General features: G+C 46.9%; 1 protein-coding gene across 1 annotated transcript in view; it reads left to right on the top strand.

Annotated features, from left to right (window-relative positions):
* The window catches only part of RPS6KA1 (ribosomal protein S6 kinase, 90kDa, polypeptide 1), a 142,973-nt gene that overhangs the window by 544 nt on the left and 124,354 nt on the right, over positions 1–18,075 (top strand). The gene's annotated exons all lie outside the window — the stretch shown is intronic.

Genomic DNA, 18,075 nt, shown 5'->3' with positions numbered 1-18,075 from the left:
CCCCCCCGTACTCGGATTGGGTTGGGGGGGGGCGCTTTAGCATTCCGAAAGTAACCACTTCCTTTTCCTGGAAGCTATTAAAGGGAACCGTCGAGGTGGGAGAAGAGAGACCTTTTCCTGCTGGTTAAAGTAATCGGAGCCTCGTCTTTGATCTGATCGATATGTGGCGTACTGCGTTACGCCGATGCCCTTCTCTTTACGATGGACACCCCACCCACCCCCAGCAATCGGTTGCTTTTTCTGTCTGTCTTTCATTGCTAAGTGCCCACGAGTAGACTTAAGCTGTTATGGCAAGACCGAGTTCTTTCTAAGCAAAGTGCCAAATAATCGCGGTTTGGGGGAGTCTTGCTGCCCCACCGGAGGCATTGCTGCCACGCTGAGGAAGCTGCGGTGCGGGTAAGGAATGGACTCTTTGCCCGGTTGCAGCTCGGGGCTGGGGGTGGTTGTTCCTCTAAGTCTTCCAGCACAGTTAAGAGCACGAGGGCAGGCGCTGCTTCCTGCACCAAATGGGCCAGCCGGGAAGGACCATGAGAGCAGGTCGGTGCTCAGGTGGGGCTGAACAGGGCTTGTGGTATTTCTGGCTGCTTTGGGAAACTTAGGCCCCGTCGCACCGGCCGGATATCGCGGGGGAGGCGTGGCTAATTGCCCCAGTACAGTTTGATCCGCGATTGCGATCAGATGCACTGGTCCTTCCCTCGGCGCCGGCGGGTAAACGAGGGACAGGAGGGGAATGCTGCATGCTGTCGCAATCACACCACTGGTCTGGAGGCAGCCCGTGGCAAACGTTTACTAGTACCTTTGAGGTACTAGTTTTTTAATGCACATTGTCACGGGCGTCTGGAGGCAGCCCGTGGCAAACATTTACTAGTACCTTGGAGGTACTAGTTTTTTAATAATGCGCATTATCGGTGGTAAGCCACGGTGCGCTCCACTTCCCAGATATTGGGGTGTGATTGCGCCTGGATAATCCGCCCACCATCCATGCCTCTCCCGTATGCCGTGTGACCGGGGCCTTAAGTTGCAATCCTAAAAAGTCTTTCCTGGCAGTAAGCCCCTTTCAGTAAAACGGGAGTTACTTCAAAGTACACCTTTTAAGGATTGTTTTCCTATCTCTGCAGTGCACTTGAAGGGCTTAAAAGCAGTTAGGGAGATGCTTTTCCTTTTAAAATGGAATGTTTCTTTTAAAAGCAGTTTTAACATCTAAATCTGAGCCAAACATGAATCTTGTGGCATCCCAAAGGCAAGCTGATTGATAGATGTGTATACTGTTGAATGCCAGATCTTAGGGTTGTTGTTGTGAGGATGTGCTATTATTATTTTTTTTGCCCTTTTGAGTGTCTGTGTATGCACCATTTTAATTCATCTGCTGGCCTTTCAAGTGCCTCGAGACACCTTTTGGGTTCAGCTTTCTTTGATTTTGGCTGGTGTAGATGAAGAGGTGATTTTTATACCCCGCTTTTCTCTATCTTGGAGCTGTGGTGGCTCAAGTGGTTAAGACGCTGAACTGCAGGCTGTGGAAGGTCAGTAGTTCAGCAGTTCGAGACCCGGATGCCGCATGACAGAGTGAGCTCCCATCTCTAGTTCCAGCTTCTGCCAACCTAGCAGTTCGAAAGCAAGAAATTGCAAGTAGATAAATAGGTACCACTTCGGTGGGAAGGTAAGAGCCTTCCGTGGGCCTTGGTGTTTAGTCATGCCGGCCACATGACCACGGAAACGTCTTCAGACAGCGCTGGCTCTTCAGCTTTGAAACGGAGATGAGCACCGCAACCCTAGAGTCGGATTCGACTGGCTTTCGAGCAAGGGAATCTTTACCTTTACTTTCTCTGTCTTAAGGAGTCTCAAAGCGGCTTTCCCTTCCCCTCCCCACAACAGGCATCTTGTGAGGCAGATGGGGCTGAGAGAACTGTGACTGGCTCAAGGTCGCCCAGCAGGCTTCATGCGAAGGAGTGGGGAATCAAATCCAGTTCTTCAGATTAGAGTCTGCTGCTCTTAGCATGGCTCTTGGTGCAGGTTGAAGTGCTTAGAGTAAAATGCAAAGTGTCCTGTGGTCTTTACTACATTTATAGGCATTGACCCCAATGCTTGATCTGCCTGTGAACTTGGACTTCTGCCTCCCAAAGTTTGGTGCAGCTGCTGTAGACTAGCCCTGTTCATAAGCTACCATGAACACACATACAATTTGTGTGTATGTATACTTTATGTTTCTGTATATGTGCATTGAGTAATTCTCATGTGACATTTAGTGCCATGTATAACTGAACACTTAGCTTGTTGGCTGTTTCTTACAAACAAATGTACTGTAACATGTGAACATGGTTACTGAGTCATTGATCCATTCAGGTTAGTCATCTGCTGTGACAACAGTGACTCTCCAGGGTCTAGTGTCAAAATATTTCACTTTACCTCCTATCTGGTACTTTTGAGCTGGAGATGCTAGGGATTGGACCTGGGACCTTTGGCATGTTAAGTAGATGCTCTACTCCTGAGCCATGAGCCCCTTCCTTTGGTGGCTTTGATAAGTGGTCTCAGTGAGCTTTCTAAGTGACAAGCCATTGCATTGGTATAGGTAGGCATATGGATTTCTTTTCCTGCCTTCTACCTAGTCAGTCTCCCTTGCTTCTGGGAACACCAAATATTATCCTGTATTTTATCAGAGGGTGTGTTAACCCTACCTTTTTCTCCAAGGCGATGAAGCGTGTGCCGTACTTGGCTCCTTCAGCTATATTTTGTCCTTGCAGCAAACCTCCAATCCTTGATTTGAGGTAGTGGCTGGTTAGAGATCACCCAAAGAGTTCAGTGGCTGAATGAGCAGTCAGACCAGTGTAGTGAAGTGGTTAGCATGTCAAACTAGGATCGGAGAGCCCAAGGTTCAAATCCCTAGTGTGCTATGGAAGCCAGTCTGGTCATGTGTAGTGGTTACAAGCAGCAGACTGGAAAACCAGAACCAGGTTTGATTCCCCACTCTTCCACATGCAGCCAGCTGGGTGACCTTGGGTCAGTCACAGCTCTCCCAGAGCTCTGGCAGCCCCACCTACCTCACAGCAGATCTGTTGTGGGGAGAGGAAGGGAAGGATATTGTAAACTGCTCTGAGACTCTCTGAGTGAAGGGTGGGTATAAATCCAACTCTTCTTATTATTCTTGAGGCAGCCACACTCTCAGCCTTACCAACCTAAAAGGAATGCTGTGAGGATAAAATATTGAAGTGGGAAGGTAACAGCGTTCCGTGCGCCTTGGTGTTTAGTCATGCCGGCCACATGACCACGGAAACATCTTCGGACAGCGCTGGCTCTTCGGCTTTGAAACGGAGATGAGCACCGCAACCCTAGAGTCGGACTCGACTGGCTTTCGAGCAAGGGAACCTTTGCCTTTACCTTAACTTCACTTTGAGTCCCCACTGCAGAGAAAAGTGGGGTAGAAACAAAGGAAAGAAACAAACCTCAATCTCCCTGAGTAGTCCAGTTCTCTATCTGCTACAGCAGTTTACTTAATTTATATCCCAGCTTTCTCCCTCATGGAGACCCAAAGAAGCTTCCATCATTCTCCCTTCCATTTTGTTCTCACAGCAGCCCGATGAGGTAGATTAGGCTTAGATTGTGTGACTGGCCCATGGTCACCTGCAACCTTCCATGGCAGAATAGGGATTCACACTTGGGTCTTCCGTGTGACACTATGACCACTGAGTACAGGAGAAAGTCGGAAGTGCTGACTGCTCAGCCTGTGCCAGTCCCTGAATTCCATGTGATAGTGGTAGCAACTGGGGGCTCTGGGCAGTGTTCTCGTGTCTGTTAACTTGAATGTCCAAAGCTGTCTTATAGGAGGGGGCAGGTAGCTAGGTGGCAAGAAGAGGAAGCTGGTTTGGCTTGTGAAGTTTAGCGTACCTTGAAATGAACGGTTGGTAATGCGGACAGATATACTTCCACAGTCATGTGTTCTTTAGGAGGAGGCTGTGGCTCAGTGACAGAGCATCTGCTTTGCCTGCACGATGTCCCATGTGCAATCCCTGGCATCTCTAGTTAAAAGGACTGGGTGAAAGACCCCAGCCTGAGACCCCAAAGATCCACTGTTAATCTGAAAAGACAATTCTGACTTTGAAAGACAAAGGGGTCTGACTCAGTAGATGCCAGCTTCATGTGCAGGGGTCATTTCCTGCAGGAGCGCACAGGAGCAGAGCTCCAGAAATAAAGAGCCCAGGGGGCGGGCACATGCAACAAGCCCCACCCCCTGCTCCCAGCAGCCCTCACTCAGAGCAAGAAGCAGCCAGGTAAGCTGCAGAGCCCCCCCCCCGGCCCCCCAGTCCAAATCAGTCCAGTGGCACCTTTAAGGCCAAGGTTTATTCAGGTACAAGCTCTCCCTCCTCTGCTAGGACAGATCTGCACGTTCCCCCCCCCCCCCATAGCTAGCAATCCAAAACAGTTCAGTGGAGCCTGAGCAGTGGGTGTTGCCTTCTGACACACTTCCGGTGATGTCAGGGGGTGTGGCATATGCAAATGAGTTATGCTAATGAGCTCCTGCACCTCTTTTTCTACAGAATGACCCCTGTTCATGTGTATTCATACATTCCCATGTTAGTTTAGGATAGGAGTGCTAATGTGTGAATTGCAGGCTTGTTCCTTGACATGACTTTTTTTCATGTTCATTTTTATATGACAAGGGGGACCTGTCACTGCACCCTGTTGGGGTTGAGGATGGGACCTAGATGACTCTTCCTGTGTTCTGTGCCCATAATTGTAGAAGGGTAGCCTCTGTTAGTGTATAGCAGCAAAATAAAACAAAAGTCCACTTGTACCTTAAGAGATTAACAAAACGTGTTCCCGCTTAAGCTTTCACGAGTCAAATCTCACTTCATTAGATGTGTTAAGTGTACATAAGGCCACATGGACACATGACGTTGCCTTGCACTGAGACAGACCATCCACCCGTCAAATCAGTGTTGTCTGTGATGACCTACTGCTTGACCCCTTTCACTTGAGATGCCAGGGATTGAACCTGGGACCTTCTGCATGCTAAGTAGATGCTCTGAGCCACACTTCCCCAAATTGTAGGCTAGCCATGAGGATTTACAAACTGATGCACCTGAAGTGAGTTCTGATTTGCAAAAGCCAATGCTGGAATAAATTAAATTTAGTCTCTGTGATGCCACACTGAACTCCTGTTCTGGGTTCTCTGTAGACTCTTCCATGGTGTGTTTGCAAGGAACACATTTTACATGGACTTGCTTGTGCTGCACTGTAAATGTAGATACCCTGGAAGGAACAGCCATTGATCTTCTTAATGGAATTACAACTTTCTTTGTATATATTATTATTCATTCCTAATGGCTTCTGGGCTTAGTGCAGTAACCAAAGGAGTAGTTAAACTTCCCCCTTCCATTATTGGGGGGGGGGGGGAAGAGAATATTCTCTAAATCGCTTGTCGATTGGGGGATTTCTTCAGATTCTTTTCTTTGAAAAGTATGGTGCTGTGTTCTCTTAAGGATGGCATTTAATCCCTTCAGACCATGTGAAGCCTGAAGCACAGGTTGCCCATTTATATTCTCAACTCGAGTAGCCCTAACATGTGGGCCAAATTATAACTGTAGAACAGGGTCCCTGCCGTGGCATAATATTCTGAAAGCCTGGCTGCATACAGACCAGGAGTTCCTCTGACTCTGAAGCTGGACTCTTACATTCTTTGCTGCTCAAATAATGGTGTTTGTTTCCCATGTCATGTGACGGGAACAGTAGCTGTATTCCCAGTTGGGAGAAGTTTAAAAATTTGGCAGCCTGCCTGCTATGAGCTGGGCAACAAGAAGTGCAAATGGTTATGAGGTTGTGCTACGGCAGATAACAGGTGTGGGATTAGCAAGGTAGGTGAAAAGGGTGCCCGCCTACAGAAACCAATTCTGCAGGAGGAGATGGTAGAAGCCTGGACTTTGGACTCTAGATGGCGGGTGTATCTTCTGGGATTTCCCCCCTGCTGCATGTAGAAAATGAGCACATTTGGGAAAGGGCTCTATTAAACCTTTCTTTCTAAGGCACTAACCTTCTGTGTTCAGGGATTACTTCATGCCATATGGAGGGCATGATTGGAAAATGCAGCCCCAGCACTATGTGCATTTTCAAGCTGTAGCCCTAACCGATGTTCCCTCTAGGCTGTGGAGTCTTGTGAGCAAAAATTCTACTTTGTGAGCTACCGGCATTGAAATTGTGAGTGGGCAGTTTGGCTGCTGCATAAATCAGTTTGCTCTGGAGCCCATCCCTTCCTGAGCTAAGACAAAAATGTGTGAGCCGGAGGCTAAAAAACTGTGAGCTGGCTCACACTGACTCAGCTTAGAGGGAACACTGGCCCTAACCCTTTTTGCATAACTAGGAGCCAGTGGGGCACATCAGTCTCTAGGTCTGACATGTTTATTACCTATGTTGTTTTTCCCTCCAGCTGAACCCAAACAGATGATAACCAGAAGCCAAGCTTGTCATTCTTTTTATCTGTTAACAGACATCCTTACTATTTTGCATGCTAATTCAACAAGCCACCCCTATATATACAACTATGAACTGTAATTCCATCTCATTGTCTGCGTGCACATGGAAGCTCAGACCTTGAATAAAACTTTGTTGTCTTAAAGGTGCCACTGGACTCTGACTTTGTTCTCGGAACTAGTAGACACAATCAGCAAAACTGACGTTTCATCTTTGCCTGAATTGTACTGGTTGCTCCTGTTAGATGGCATGTTGGGGTACTCCATCTGCCTGACGGTTTTCCTAGCTTGTCTACAATAGCTGTGAGCTCTCCCCCACACACATACGTATGTAGCGTTTCCAGTTTACAGAAAGGATGAGGGGCTGTGACTCAGTGGCAGAGCATCTACTTTGCATGTCAAAGAACCTGGGTTTAATTTCCGGCTTCTGCACTTAAAAGGATCAGGTAATGTGAAACACCTCTGCCTGAGACCCTGGAGACAGCACTGACCTTAATAGCTTCTGGTTTTCAAGGGTAGGACTCTTTGAGACAAATCACATCCTTACAGAACTGCAAAGTCCAGAGACCTGGCTGCCCACATGCAAAAGAGAGCTGCATTCTTGTGTGTGATTCCCTGTTAGTCTCTCCTTTCCTGCTTCAGATCTTTGCTCTAGTTGTTCAATCAGCCGTCTCTGGTTTATAGGTTTTGTATGCTTATTCTTTATCCCTTCCTCTCTCTATTTTTGCAGCCAGATCCTACTTGGTTGAGAAGAACTTTGGTTTTAAGGTGGTGGTTCACTTGCACGTGATGCATGTCTGACAAAGTTTGGATGACTGGTAACCAATGTTCCCTCTAAGCTGTGTAGTCTTGTGAGCAAAAATTCTACTTTGTGAGCTACTGCCATTACAGTTGTGAGCAGGTGATTTGACTACTGCATAAATTAGTTTGCTCTGGAGCCCTCCTTCCTGAGCTAAGATAAAAACGTGTGAGCCGGAGGCTAAAAAACTGTGAGCTGGCTCACACTAACTCAGCTTAGAGGGAATACTGCTGGTAACCCAGTAAACTTCCTGGCTGAACAGGGACTTAAGCCAAGGTTACCCAGGCCAGTGGTTTCCATGAGTGACATGCTGCCAAACAGTGTATTTCCTAGTGCCCATTTGCTTCTCCCCTGGTAGAAAGGAGGTTTTGTCCAATTAAATGGAGTAAAAGATACTTTGAAAGAGCCCAGGAGGTTGTGATTGGGCCCAGCCCCTAGGGCAGCAATTTTGTTTTTGTGTCCCCTACCATTTTGCAAAATTCAGAAAGTGCCCACAGGTTCATCGACATTGGAACCACCTCTGCCAAGAAAGACGAGAGCCCAGAGGTGAGTGGTATGAAGTTCCTGGAAGATAGACAAGAACTGGGTGGATTGAATATTCCCCCGCCCCCTGCAGAAAGGTTCCTCATCTGGGATTTGGATGTTTATATTTCATTCTTACTAACAGGGGTGGGTCTTGTAGGTAAGGCTGAAGTTAGTGGGAACCTTTGGTGTGGGTGATCATGTCATCTTAGGTTTTATGATTGTCAGGAAGGAGATTTTGATAAGAGGTCAGGTTTGTGCCCTGAATTTTAGAAAAGCTAATTAATGTTAGGAATAAGAGGCAAGCATTGGGTGATATCTCATGGAGCAAAATGCTTCAAGGGAAAGGGGTTCAGGAGGGGTAGGATTTTTTAAAATGTGAGTTACTTAAGGTGCAGTAACATTCTGTTCCTATGAAAAAGAATGGAAGACAATTGTAGGGAACCTGCCAGGCTTCATCGGGGAGTTTTTAATGATCTGAGGTTGAAGATGGTTAAGTATAGGGAATGCAAGGAGAGGGATGTATCCATAGGGATGAATATACAAGGATAGCTAAGATCTATAGGGAGAGGATAAGGAGGGCTAAGGCCCAAAATGAGCTTCTGTTGGTGAGGGAGGTAAATAACAGTAGGAGAGTTTTTAAAATGATGTTAGTAGTAAGAGGAAGAATAAGGAAATGATAGTTCCATTTAGGGAAGGTGATGGGCACTGGGCAAGGTTTAAGGAGTGATGGCAAAATAGCTGAGCTTTTCAAATTCTTATTTTGTTTCAGGTTTTTTTTTCGTATAGAGGAACTAGATTACAATGCAGAGGTGAAGGTGGGGATAATCAAGTAGAGAGATTTTGATTTAGAATAAGTAGGGATCTGGTCTGTGAACACCTAGTTGCTTTAAAACTGTACAAGCCCTCAGGAGAGGAGTTGCACCCTAGGGTATCAAAGGAGTTGGCAGACGTCATCTCAGAACTCCTTTCTTTTATTTTTTGGGAAAAAACAACAACCTTGGAAGCCAGGGAAGGTATGTTCTTAAGAAAGGCGGAAAAGATTGTCTGAGAAATTACTGGATGTTGATTCCAGGAAAGATTTTAGAACAGATTATTTAGGGATTCGTTTGTAAACATTTGGAGAGACAGGGTGTGACTGTTAAATCTCAGCATGGCTTTATCAGGAACAGGTCATTTTCAATCTGATATCTTTTTTTCAGTAGAGTTACTGAGTTTGGTGCATCAGAGAAATGGATGTGGTATATTTGGATTTTAGTAAAGCTTTTGATGTGGTGCCTCATTAAGCCCTGATTGGTAGATCGTACCCAAAGGGTAATAGTTCATGGTTCCAAATCAGCCTAGAGGGAGGTGACAAGCAATGCTCCCTCTAAGCTGTGGAGTCTTGTGAACAATAATTCTACTTTGTGAGCGACTGGCGTTAAAGTTGTGAGTGAGTGATTTGGCTACTGCATAAATTAGTTGGCTCTGGAGCCCTCCTTCCTGAGCTAGGACAAAAATGTGTGAGCCAGAGGCTAAAAAGCTGTGAGCTAGCTCACACTAACTCAGCTTAGAGGGTAGATCCAGATGGTCAGCCGTGTTGGTCTGAAGCAGTAGAACAAATTTAGAGTCCAGTGGCATCTTTAAGACCAACAAAGTTTTATTCAAGGTATGAGCTTTTGTGTGCAAGGCACACTTTATCAAATACATTAGAATGGCAGGGAAGGGAACACTGGTGACAAATGGGGTACCTGAAGGTTCTTTTTCGGGCCCTGTGTTTTGGTTAGTGGTTAAGTGTGCGGACTCTAATCTGGGAGAACTGGGTTTGATTCCCCACTCCTCCACTTGCAGCTGCTGGATGACCTTGGGCAAGCCGTAGCTCTGGTAAGAGCTGTTCTTGAAAAAGAGCAGTTTCTATCAGAGCTCTCTCAGTCCCACCTACCTCACAGGGTGTCTGTTGTGGGAAGGGAAAGGAGTTTGTAAGCCACTCTGAGACTCCGAGTGAAGGGCGGGGTATAAATCCAATCTCCTCATAATCGTCATCCTCCTCTTCCTCCTCCGATGAGGGTGTTCAGAATGTGCTTATCAAGTCTGTGGATGCTACTAGCTGAATGGGATAGTCCTTTCCTTTTATTGGCTTCATTGACCAGATGTCTTAAGCCAAGCATACAAACAGCTACTATAAAGCACATTACATATAATGACAAGATAATTTAGACCAAACGTTTTTACAATAAAAACTAATAAACATACTCATAAACAACATTAATAGACAACATTTTATGAACTTCCATAAATTCGATAAAATCCCATGATATTATGGAAATTGGTTTTAAAATGTTAACATTTATATACATAAAACTACCTACAGCATTTCATAGCTGCTTTAAAAATAGCACTATCGATAGATATTTTGTCACCAAGTGAGTTGTTTCAGGGTCCTCATCTGCTAGGAGTATGGTTATCACCCAAGGTCCCATAGGGAGGTGATGTCTATGTAATATAGGAGTAATCCAACAGGATCTGGGGGCAATCCACTGGTGGCAAAATAATATAATATAAGCTGATCTAAGGTCTCTATTGCACCTGATCCACAATCTATTTGAATACTGTTTTTTAGCAAAACGACCTCTTACCAACTCAGCTTAGAGGGAACACTGCTGTACACTGCTTTGGTTAGACCTTACCTGGAATACTGTGTTCAGTTTTGGGCACCACAGTTTAGTAAGAATGTCAGTAAACTGGAAAGAATCTACTGTAAGACAAAGAAGCTGGTGAGGGTTTGGGAGACTTATGTCCTATGAGCTGAGAATATGTTGGAGAACAGACGCTTGCAAGGTGAGATTGGTACCTTTCGATACCTAAAAGAATGCCATGTGAAGAAAGGGGGCAAATATGTTGCAGTCATGTTGGATGACAGGACGTGAACTAAAGGATATGAACTACAGCAAAACTACAGCAAAAATGTCATCGAAATTTGAGGGAAAACTTCCTGACGGTGAGGTGTGTTTGACACTGGAAAAATTTACCTTGTGAGGTGGTAGAGTTTTCATCACTGGAGGTTTTTTAAGTACCAGTTAAGCATCAGTTAAATTTCTGCTTGTCAGGGATATTATAGTTTTAGTACCTGTGTTGGCAGAAGGTTGGACAAGATGACCATGGTGGTCCCTTTCAACTCTGATTAAATAAATAAAATACGACTTATAGAGAATTCAGTGACACCCCCCCCCCCCATATCGGATCATCCTACCTTTCTCCTGGGAGCCCATAAAAAACAGCTGCTCTGTTTTTATCACTTTTCAGAAGTGACTTTGGGCAACTGTTCTGTTGCCTTGAACTTCAGACCTCAGGGATGAATCGTAATGCTTCAGTCCCCAGATTATATACAAGATGTACATACCAGATGGTTGAGTGGTGGTAAAGGTAAAGGTTCCCTTGCTCGAAAGCCAGTCGAATCCGACTCTAGGGTTGCAGTGCTCATCTCTGTTTCAAAGCCGAAGAGCCAGCGCTGTCCAAAGACATTTCCGTGGTCATGTGACTGGCATGACTAAACACCAAGGTGCACGGAACGCTGTTACCTTCCCACCAAAGCGGTACCTATTTATCTACTTGCAATTTCTTGGTTTCGAACTGCTAGGTTGGCAGGAGCTGGAACTAGAGACGGGAGCTCACTCCGTCATGCGGCACTCGGGTCTCGAACTGCTGAACTACTGACCTTCCACAGCCTGCAGTTCAGCGTCTTAACCACTTGAGCCACCGCAGCTCAAGTGGTGGTAGCACAACTTAAAAGATCTGAGAGATTGTTCAGGGCAAGATGGCAGTCTACTAAAATTTTAATATCCGAGTCTGAACAGAGAGAGCAAGGGATCATATTTGGTGGCTGAAGTTACCCTTCCAAATGCCCCTGACCCAGCAGTGTTACTGATTAGAGGGTCTCTTTCCCTTTGGAGTTTTGTTAGTAGGACAACAGTTCTAGAAACTGATAGTGATTATCTTACTTAAGTGGGTAGCCGTGTTGGTCTGAAGCAGCAGAACAAAGTTTGAGTCCAGTGGCACCTTTAAGACCAACAAAGTTTTATTCAGGGTATGAGCGTTCGTGTGCACACACACTTCTTTAGATACATTGAAAGGGAAGTTACCATATGGAAGTTTATATGGCTACCATTTGTTTGGGTTTAATCCTGGGGGGGGACACATCATAAAGGAAATAAAGGTCCTTGCATCCGCAAATTAACCATAACTTGGATTTTACTTCTCTTTATTTCCTTTTATCTTTTTTTATCCCACGCGACTCTAAGTGGTCTCTGAATTCTAAACTGCAGTAACTTTCTAGAATCAAGAGACGAAAGAAAGATGCTTTACTTGCAAACAATCTCTGGGAGTCTCTCTGGGAGTTTATTTGCAGCTGTTTTTATGGGAGAGGATGTCCTCCTATATACCAACCTTTTACCGGATGCCAAGTTAGCCAAACTGCTCCAATCTGAGGCCAGACGCTTGTCAAAACAACAAATCAACATGAGAAGGCATGCTGCAGATTCCTCCACTAGAACTATGGCTTCAGCTGTTGTGCTTCGCAAACATGCATGGTGTCATGTTCGGGACCAAGCCTTCTGCTATTGCTCTACCTGGGGCTTCGGGGATACACAAATACAGTAACATTAACCACAACAATAGGTACAGAGGCAAGGTCTACAGACCAGTCTGGAGTCAGAGATCGAAGGTCTAGTCCAAGGGTCAGGGTAAGGGGGATCAAGGGTTCAAGGGTCTGCTTTCAGGACTGGGGGGGGGCAGGTGCAGGATGCAGGGTCTAGGTCCCAGGCTGTAGAAGCAATCACAGGTTACCAGTGATAAGGTACAAGGCAGCAAGTCAGGGTAGAGGCTGTCTTTGTTAAGCAGGTCAGCTCACAGAGGTGTGACATGCAAGATTGTTGCCACACTGAGCCTTGCTCAGCATGGGGTTTTTTTTGTCTGCCTCCTTTGCTGACTCATCCCCTGAGGCCCAGATGTCACCCGTTACAGTTGTGTTCCCCTTCCTACAGGTGCAGGTCTTTACTGTTTCCCTATCAGCCTGTGAGTCCTGGTCCTGTAAGGACTCTACTCCAGGAATTAACACTGAGTATTGCTGAGCAATCAGGTGAGCGCCTTGTCTTCTCTCTAGAGCTGTCAAGCGCTCTCTTCTCCTTCTACACTTGGCTGGTTCAGGAGAGACCGGTGGAGATGGAAACACCAGCCTCTGTGGCATCTCCTCCTGGAAGACTGAGCAGCCTGGCCGTGACTGGAAAGTATTCTCGCTTCCTGAGGCTTCTCCCATTGGGTCTGCTGTACCTTGATGACTAGTTGATCACTGTCCCATCCAGAGAGCTCCTCCTTCAACATGTCTCTATGATTCTCAAGACTCTAAAGTTTCGGCCTGATGGTTAACGTTGGCAAGTCTAATCCAGTACCTGCACGCAAGCCTCCTGTGTATGTTCCCTTCTAGATGCCACTGCAGAGAGGACTTTTCTCCCTGAGTGTAGAGTGGCTCGTATAAGGGCTGTGGTCTGCCATGTTTCCAAGCAACATCATCAGTCAGCCTTTCAAGAGTGACTAGGCCTTAATGGCCCCTCCATGTCCCACATGCTTGCCTCAGGATGTGGCCTCTCCAGAATTGGTTTATTCAGAAATTTAATCCTGCTTTACACCACCGGGGCAAAGGTTTTCCTTACCATGCTACTTGGTGTGCCAGCTGGGCTAGTGGCTGTCAGAGTGCAACCTATCAGATGGGGTCCCTTTTGGTCAGCAGCAGCTGTTCTTGCTTCCTGATGCTTCCCCCATTGGGTCTGCTGCTGGACCCAGCTGCTCAGGTAGGGGTTCCATCAGTGTGGGGCCTGATTCTTCTGATTCCTCCAAGGAGCAGGAGGTGGCCACTGGTTGGTCCATGACATGTGGCTTTGCTCTACCGCCCTCCCAGTAGAAACACATCATAAGGTCCTGTTCTTTTGGCATCTCAGTGAACCCCTCTGCCGCATACCATCAGAGGTCCTTCTTGAAGCATCAGTACCATCCCTGCGGCCACTACCAGTCATCTCAGCCATACAGCACACCCTGCAGTATCCTCAACACAGAGCATTTCAACCTCCCCAAGGTTAAAGGATGCGTACTTTCACCTGGGTATACACCCAGCCCACTGAAAATATCTGTGTTTTAAATTCCTGGGCATGATAGACCGATACACTGTACTCCCCTTTGTGTTTGCCTTGGCTCTGTGGGTGTTCACAATGTGCATGGCTGTGGTCGTGGCACACCTTAGGTCCCAAGGCTGAGAACACCAGGGCCGATGGTCTCAGCAGAATGAGCAACTTGGATCACGAGTGGTCCATCAAGCCAGATCACCTCATACCAGTTTTTGCTTACTGGGGGACTCCTTCTGTGGACCTGTTCACCACGAGAAGCAGTGCCAAGGCCAAAATATTTTGCTCCAGGGTAGGGAGCGATCTCTGGTCAATAGGGGACTTGTTTCAACTCAGGTGGGAGGGCACCCTGTTCTACGCCTTCCCTCCGTTTCCTCTAATCCCTAGGGTATTAGCCGAGATTCAGGCAGAGCGAAACTGGTATATACTAGTAACCCCCTTCTGACTAAAGCAAACCTTGTTCCAGACTCTCATTTTGGCTTCCCAGGCGAGATTCATGCACTTCCCTGCAGTCCTGAACCTATTGCACTAGGGTTTGGCACTCCACTATGAGGTACGCAACTTACACCTGATAGCCTGTCCACTGAACCCCCTGAACTAAGGTTTTCTGAATGTCAGTCGAGTTCTCCTAAATGCCAGAAAACCTTCGATTATGGCCTTGTATGCTAGAAAATGGAGGCGTTTTACTGTTTGGGCAACTTCTAAGTGTCAGACTCCTGCAACAATCAGATCCAACAACTCTCTTCTTCAGAAGTGTAGTTTATTGGTACAGTATTGGCAGAACATCTACATTCCAGGATCTGTGTTAAGAGTAACGGAAAAGGTGCGGGGATGGGAGATATACTGGGTTCAAAGGGGTACCTTGATGGAGCATAGCCAATCAAGGTATTAGGAGGAGCCCGCCAGAAGTAACGAGATAGTTCTCAGGGAACGTGTTACAACTCAAGGTCAGGCACATAAAATACAGAGATAACAGAGTACTATCAGGCAGTAAGAACTGAAAGTTAAAATACCAGGCAGTGGTCACTCCCCTCCTCCTCCCTATATGTCAGCTCCCTGACATCCTGCCCCCCGAAGATCACCCTCCCCCCGGCTTATCAGGTTACAGGCAGTGAAAGACATGAATAAGCTTAGGGGCTTTGACATGACAAGCTTGGACCCACTCATGCTCCGGACCAAAGTCCTTCCATTGGATCAGATAGAACACGGTCCCTCTCTTTACTTTGGAGCCCAGGATTTCAGCCACTTCATGATGCAATTCACCATTCACTGTCAGAGGAAGTGGTGGGCGTGGTCTCCATTTGTTCGGGTCGGGGTCCAGCTTCAGCAAGCTGAAACGAAAGATGGGGTGTATATTTTTTAGCGGCTTATGGAGGTCAAGTTCAACAGTCATCTCATTGATTTTGCGCAGCGCCTTGAACGGCCCCACATACTTCCACCCCAATTTCCGGCGAGGTTGGAGGCCTTTGAGGTGTTTGGTGGACAGGTAGACCGTGTCCCCCACCTGCATGTCCCATACTGGCGCCCTCCCCCAGTCAGCATAATTTTTGTAAGCCTGCTTAGCCTTGTCCAAAGTTTTTTGAATGAGGCTCCATTGCTCGTCCAAGCCTTTCCACTAGGTGTTCATGTCACCTGGAGGGGCAACCGGGCTGGGGGTCATGGGGAGGGGGTTTCCCTCGTACCCGTGCAAAGCCTTGAACGGAGACATCCCAATGGAGCTGTGCACTGCAGTACTGTGGCTGTATTCAGTGTAGGGCACCAAGTTCACCCAATCATCTTGTTGATAATTTGTAAAGCAGTGAAGGAATTGTTCTACCACCTGATTGACCCTCTCCGTTTGGCCGTTGGTTTCCAGGTGGTAGGCCCACGTCACCCCCCTGTTCGCTTGGGCCCACGTCGTCATCTCCCTTCCCAATTGAGAGGGGGTGAACATGGTGTCGATGACCTCCTCCTGTTGGCTGGCGTGTTGCGGGAGGTGCGAGGGGGCATCAGCAAGGGAGTTCGCTTTGCCCGGAAAGTGGTGGAGCGTAAACCGAAACTTGGAGAATAACTCTGCCCACCGTAACTGTTTGGCATTAAGATATGGTGAGGGGCGCACAAAGCTTCCAGGTTTTTGTGATTCGTCCATACTTCAAATGGCACACGCGCCGCCTCCAGCCAATGCCGCCACGTAGTTAATGCAAGTCTTTAGCCTCTTTATCCCACACAGCCCAATTATGCTCGGTTGCACTGAACGTTTTTGACACATACGCTAAGGGGTGCAATTGGCCATCCTCCCCCGTTTGCAAAATGGCCCCTCCGATTGCCACATCCGACACAAACCCTTTAGAAAATCTGTATGCTTATTTATGTGTTACTCAGCCCCCTCGAAAGGCAGGGCAGCTTCTTCCCAGGCCATTTCTAGGTGGATCATGAAGGCCGTCAAATGGAGCTACGATTAAGTCAGGCAGCCATGTCTGCTGATGATCTGAGCCTACTCTAGCAGAGCATAGGTGGCTTCCGGTGCCTGCTGCAGACATTTGCAGAGCAGTGACGTGGTCTTGTTCAGACATGGTTGTCAAACGTTATGCTGTAGAGGTCAATCACTAGAATGGAGACTTCGGTTGGCAAGGCAGTATTGCATTCTCTCTTCCAGTGAGAGCGTCACCCCCACCTCTTTGGCGAGTAGCTTTATAGTCTCCCAATGTGGGACTGCACACTGAAGTGAAAACAGTGTCGCACTTACCTGTAACTGTGGTTCATCGAGTTGTCTTCTGGGCAGGCACATATTCCCTCCCTCCTTCCCCATTGTGAGCTCTCATATTTAGTCCAGGGGTGTTCATTGTGGACTTAGGAGAACTGAGGGAGAAGGCCTCCCCTCCCCTGGTGCCTCTCAGCTGAGGGGGGCAAAGCTTCTGTCCCCCTTCACCGTTGCTTGGCAGGGAAAAACGAACAAGCAGTGCTCCCCCATTAGTACTAAGGAATGCACAGCATTTTGATTTTCTACCTATTATGTGTTTACTTCCAGGCGCCAGACTGGGGGTTGCGGGGGGGGGGATAGCAACTGTAGTCAGGAATGTCAGTTATATAAATTGCCCTGTGGTCCTTGTCATGAAAGCCTTAAGATGGTTTTCTCAAACCTCTGGTGTCTGACTCATAGGGCAGACATATTGTGATTGCAGTTGTGTTTCCAAAAGGTGTTTGTATTTCCCAAGCTATACAAGTGTCAGTGATTTAATTTTTGAAACTAGTCACCCTTGGGGTATGTGTTTCTTTCCTCTCTGTCTTTAAGGATAATAGCTCCTGGTTCTACATGGTTCACACCCTTGTAAGCTACATGGAGCAGAAGAGCAGCCACATCAGGCTGCTCAGCAAAAAAAGGAAAAAGCTTTCCCCATTTGTGTGCTTAAAGTATCCCACATTTTTATACTATATCACCTTTCATGTATTTTGGGGCAATGCTGCCCATGCAGCTTTCTGTTTGGCAAGGGAGTATATACTGTCAGTGGAATAGATCCTGTGCTTTTGTTCTAAAATAGCAGGCATCAGAGGCTTGGAGAGCGAGGGAAGGCTTCTTGAGTCAGTAGAAATTGCCACAGTTCATAGAATGGATCTACAGGATCCAGCCCAGTAGGGATTTTCTCTGCATATCCATGTTCCCCGATGCCATTTTCCTTTTATCTCCCTTGAATTTCACCACCTCTGACATCTTTCAAAAAACTGTTCCTTATTTCAGAAATACTCCTGGCAAAGAGATGTCATACGACTCTGTTTTGTAATATGTTCGGGTCGTGTTTTGACACACAGAAAACATCAGTCTTCTGCTCTTGCAGCCTGTTCCTTAAATTGGAGCTTCTCAGACAGCCGACGCCATCTCCTGTTCGTTTAGCCAGTGCTGTACTCTAAAGATGCTTTAAAGCCAGTGCAGACTGCTTCCCAGGTACTTCACTGTGTTAAGTAAACGCCCACATGAACAATTTGGCGTGCAGCCTCCTTGATGCCTTCGTTTCTCAGTTGTCCCTTCTAGTTGGTAGGTACACAAGCATACACAGTCTGCTATGGTCCCTTTGATGCCAGATGCTAGAAATTCTATGGTTGCCCTTAGAAAAGAGGGTGGATGCAGTTACTGAAAAGGGCATTTGGTGCTGAAATGTGCACTTGGAAGAAT

Source organism: Gekko japonicus, unplaced genomic scaffold (genome assembly GCF_001447785.1).
Source record: "Gekko japonicus isolate JY-2015 unplaced genomic scaffold, Gekko_japonicus_V1.1 scaffold800, whole genome shotgun sequence".
Classification (NCBI taxonomy): domain Eukaryota; kingdom Metazoa; phylum Chordata; class Lepidosauria; order Squamata; family Gekkonidae; genus Gekko; species Gekko japonicus.
This window is presented reverse-complemented; position numbering and strand designations above follow the sequence as displayed.